At 44.3% G+C, this 5,374-nt stretch overlaps 1 pseudogene; it reads right to left on the reverse strand.

Annotated features, from left to right (window-relative positions):
• Positions 1–400: 400 nt before the first annotated feature.
• LOC116574459 lies at positions 401–1,172 on the reverse strand (annotated as a pseudogene).
• Between the last annotated feature and the right edge of the window lie 4,202 nt (positions 1,173–5,374).

The following is a 5,374-nucleotide window of genomic DNA, read 5'->3' on the forward strand; positions in this document are numbered from 1 at the left end:
AGCTGAAGGCAGAGGCTTTAACCCACTGAGCCACCCAGGCGCCCCTATTAATGCTTTTCTACAGCAGTAACTGCATACCAGGAAGGCCAAAACAAACACAAATCAAGGAATGGAGTTTTCCCAAAGTTGCAATGTGAAAAGACTATAAACAATTGATTCCATACACAACAATAGGTTTCTTTGCTATAGGAAATCCAAGTGGAATAAGTAATGGAGATGAGTAAAAAGGTTTCTTGAAGGGGCACCTCGGTGGCTCAAAGGTTTAAGCCTCTGCTTTTGGCTCAGGTCATGATCTCAGGGTCCTGGGATCGAGCCCCACATCAGGCTGTCTGCTCAGCAGGAAGCCTACTCCCCACCCCACCCCCCACCTGCCTCTCTTTGCCTACTTGTGATCTCTGTCAAATAAATAAAATCTTAAAAAAAAAAAAAAAAAAGGTTTCTTGAAGGGAAGAAGGATGACACCTTGTACGCATTTAGTTTTCTGTCCCTTCTGACACATCACATTCTTCTCCTAAGCTGAGGTCCATGAGTTAGGTTGTCTCTAAGCAAGTGCGTGATGAAGATGCTGTCTTTGCAGGAGTCTTCATTCAGTGTATCATGTTCCGCAGTGTATCAGGTATGCAGCAAGCTCTGGGTTAGTAAGGCTCTCATAGTTAAATACAGAAGAGTTAAGAGCTAGCCCCAGGCAAGTTGGGTGTGTGGGTTGCATCTCTTTTTTGCTTATATCAAAAGCCTGGTAAGCTCCCTGGGAACTATCTATCATTTGTTTTCAGTCATCACCACATGCACCTTCAGCAAGGTACCAGAAGTAATTTCCCTTCAGTTTCATATAGAAGACCTTACTCTCTGGATTAGTTGCATTGGCTCTTAAATACTTACCCAACAATTCCAACACCGTGGTACATATGGACCTCCGCTCAGACCCCACTTTTTCCCAATAGTCCTTAATCAGCTGCAACTTCTTATTGGTGTTGGTTTTCTGTTCCATGCTCAAGATGACCCTCCAGGCTAAACTGTGGCCCCTGACCATGTTCTTGTAGGCCACTGGGAGCAGGCTGTGCTCCTCATTGGACAGCTTGATGCCTGCCCAGTCATAGCGTTCATGCAGGTGGCCAGGTCTCATTGGCCTGACCTGCCAGCTTCACCTTCTGGACCAGCTCCATCTTCTCCATGGGGATGGGGAGAGGAGAGTGAGTGTGAGCAATGACTTGGATAGGGAGGAGGCATGAGGAGGACCACATATCCATGGCCACAATGCAAGTCCCACCACTTTGATCTGCTTTTCAGATTAGCTTTACACTCTTCAAGTCTGTGAACCTCTATTAAGTACTTTCTTGTATTTTCTATCTCTTTGTTGAAGTTTTCACTATGTTCATTCATTCTCCTGAGTTTGGTGTCTTTATGACCATTACTTTGAAGTCTTTACCAGGTAAATGGCTTATCTCCATTTCACTAAGGACCTTTTCTGAGGTTTGTCATTGATTTAAAACATACTGTTTCTTTATTTTGCTTGATTGCCTCTGTTGGTTTGTGTGCATTAGATAAAATAGCCACCTCTCCCAGTCTTGAAGTAGTGGCCTTGTGCAGGAGATGGAACTTACTGTAGACCCCTGCCCTAGCTCTTCGTTGTCTCTCAAACCTCTATGATTGCCCAAGTAGAGTGTTGTTTTTAGTGGTTTCCCATGTTGAGGCCAAGACCTGATCCTCAGGTAGCCGTTTTTAAAGTATGCACATATAAACAGTCTGTGGGATCACAGGCATGAATCTCCCTGGCCACCAAAACCAGGTGGTATACAGATGTTCCCTAGATGACAGCCAGCAAATCAGGAGGACAGAAAGTGTACAAATTCCTTTTTGGGAGATACTGGTAACTTGGATTAAGGCAGAGGGAGAGCACAAAGATGGCACCCACCAGCCTTTGTCCCCAGGGAATACCTCAGTATGTTCCTAGATGTGTGCCAAACCAGATCTGCCCCTCATGCCCTGTCTAGAAAGACTGGGGTGCTTCAATCTGAGGTGTGTTCAGTGCCCTGTGTGTGGTATCCTGCTGAAGTACTATTTCTCTACTTGTTACAGCCCCATTGGATCCAGGAATCCATGGCCCCGGGCCAGCAGAGCTAGGCAGTCAGGGGTTTCCCCTGGGCAACAGCCTTAAAATCTGTGGTTCCAGACATGAAAACCAGAGCACAGAGGCAAGTAAAATCTCCCCCCTGGGAAAAACTGGTACTCAGGAGCATGACAGAGGGAGAATGGGAACATGACCCTCCCCAGAGGGTACCCCAGCAGACTCTTACGTGGGCAGTAAATTAGATGCCTTGTCTTCAGATCAAAGCTTTAAGATAAGAAAATAAGACTGGGTACCTTTCAATCAGCTGCTTCTGCACTGATCCCTGGGGTGAGTGAAGCCAAGGGTGAAAGTCCTATAGCAGCCATTTCTCAGAGTTGGTCCCATGGATATGCACACTGTTGATTTCCAAAAACAAGATGTTTTGGTGGCTTGTCTCTGTGATGCACGTCTTAAAAGTTGGGGTACCCAATGTGGTGCTCAATCCCTTTACCCTCTAGTGAAAAGCTCTCTAGCCACTGGCAACCACTTTATATTTGATTAATCTAGGTACCTTATTTAAGTAGAATCCTACATTTGTCTTTCCATGACTGGTTTATTTCACTTAGCATAATGTACTCAAGTCGTATCCATGTTGAAGCATGTGTCAGAATTTTTGTTCTTTCTAAGGCTGAGTAGTATTCCATTATATGTATATACCACATTTAATTTACCCCTTCACCTGCAGATGAACACTTGGGTTACTTTGATTTTTGGCTCCTATGACTAATGATGCCACAAACCTGGGTGTACAACTATCTGGTTGATCTGATTTTAGTCTTCTCTCTCAGTAAGTCATTGGCTTAGCAGTCAGCAGTGAGATAAGGAAAATGGCATCTGAGCTAGAAAAATGGAGACACCTGTTATGCCGTAGCAAAAGATCTGGTCCAGCTGTAGCCTCCAGTAATTTTTCTTGCTGGGAGACTGGAGGAGACACCTCACAGCCCTCACTCCCCTCCAGGCAGTCAGTGGACATGGTGTTCACTAAATGAATCTTTCCAGCCCGACCTGATAAACTGGCTTAGCTCTGTTTAATCCAAAGCCTACATAAGTCACTAAATCCTGTCTATTTTACTTTCTCTGTGTCTCTCTAATCGTTTCCTTCCAGTCTGTCTACTGTCCATTAGATGAACACAGTCATCTCCATGGTGAACATGGGTCTTCTTTGGGTATTTCTCCCTACAGTGTAGAGAAATAAAGCTAAAAACCTCATCTTTTAGACTTCCTTGCTGAGTGGATTCTGGATGCAAGCGAGAGTCCATGAATCAGATGTACTTGTAGTGAAAGGTGAGCGTTCAGGGACGTCTCATGTTTTTGTTAACAAGTGCAGCCAGGGGCGCCTGGGTGGCTCAGTGGGTTAAGCCGCTGCCTTCGGCTTGGGTCATGATCTCAGGGTCATGATCTCAGGGTCCTGGGATCGAGTCCCGCATCGGCTCTCTGCTCAGCAGGGAGCCTGCTTCCCCCTCTCTCTCTGCCTGCCTCTCCATCTACTTGTGATTTCTCTCTGTCAAATAAATAAAATCTTTAAAGAAAAAAATATATATAAAAAAAAAAAAAAGAAAAAGAAAAAAACAAGTGCAGCCAGATGCATGGGCTCTAATCTGTGGCAGCATGAGCAGAGATCCCCCATCTGGTCACTGTTTGCACAGGTGAGACACACGAGACCCATCGCCAAACTGTTTCTTTGTTAGTGCAGATCTGGAAGGCGTGATGACATCCTGCACGCAGTCTGACTCACAGACCAAACTAAAGAGTGTTAGTGAAGCCAGTGGTTCCTGTTCCCTGTATCCCAGTCCCTTACCACCTCCCTGTCTCCTGGTTGGCAGTGCTAGGAAAGCCTTTCTGAGAGGCCCAGCCTGGCCCCGCCAAACCATCCTTCCAATAATTTTGTAGGTGCTAATTTCTACTATCAAAGGCTTTTTGCTTCAAAACAACTGGAATAGTTTGTGAGATCTGGATTAAACCCTGGCTAACAGAGTATTAGATGATATTCTCCATTTATGCATTCGATAGGATAAAAGGACATCCCAAAACTACATCCTGCCCATTCCTGAGCTTCTTTCTTCTAATACTCCCTGGCACCCTGCAGTGTAGTTAATGAGACAATCCTGGATTTGCCAAGCACTGCCACTTCTATAATTTGTACATACTATTTCTATGTATATACAGCTCCTTTTACAAGATACGAACCTGTGCTCACTTCCAATATTGCACTCTTTAACCCAATATAAAATGACTTTTTTAATGGAATTATTGACATGTTCTATTGGTGTCAAGCGTACACATAAAGATGTAAAAATTGTGAACATTAGTAACCGCTGATCATAAGTGTTGTTGCCAGCTGTTACAAAACATTGTTATTACTAGATTATTGCCTATATTCCCTATGCAGTAGTTTCCACATACCTAGTGTTTGTTTCTTCACTGGAAGCTTGCAACCCTTGATACCATTTATGCATTTTACCCCAAACCATGCCCACCATCCCACTAGCGACCACCACATTGTTCTCTGTATTTAGTAGTCTACTTTTGTTTGCTTCTTGGTAGGTTGATTTGTTTTGTTTTTGAAGTTCCAAACATGAGGATAAGCCTATGGTGTCTGGCTGTGGAAATAATGGATCACATTATTTCTCTGTAATTTTGAAAAAATATTTAGACTCTTTTCCCCATAGGGTGCCCCAAATTATGATCCACCCAGCAGTGCATGAGGGTTCCTGTTTTCTTTATACCCTTGGCAATTTTTGATATTTCTACCCTTTGGGTTATACCCATTCGGACAGTTGTCAGCTGATACCACACTGTGGATTTGATGTGCCTTTCCAGGATGATTAGTGATGTTGAGCACTTTTCTGTGTGTCTGTTGGCCATCTATATGTCTTCTCTGAAAATGTCTATTTAGGGCCTCTGCCCATGTTTTTGTTTTGTTTTGTTTTGTTTATTTATTTGACAGACAGAGATCACAAGTAGGCAGAGAGGCAGGCAGAGCGAGAGGAGGAAGCAGGCTCCCCGCTGAGCAGAGAGCCTGATGCGGGGCTCAATCCCAGGACCCCAGGATCATGACCTGAGTTGAAGGCAGAGGCTTTAACCCACTGAGCCACCTAGGCGCCCCTCTGCCCATGTTTTCATCCAACGATTTGGTGGTATTCTGTGTTGACTTGTCAAAGTTCTTTCAGTACTTTTGATATTCAACCCTTATGGAATGTAGCATTTGCGGAAGTCTTCTCCTATTCAGTGAGTTGTCTCTGCATTCAATTGAGGGTCTTCTTTGCT

The sequence above is a fragment of the Mustela erminea genome, chromosome 15 (genome assembly GCF_009829155.1).
Source record: "Mustela erminea isolate mMusErm1 chromosome 15, mMusErm1.Pri, whole genome shotgun sequence".
Taxonomy (NCBI): domain Eukaryota; kingdom Metazoa; phylum Chordata; class Mammalia; order Carnivora; family Mustelidae; genus Mustela; species Mustela erminea.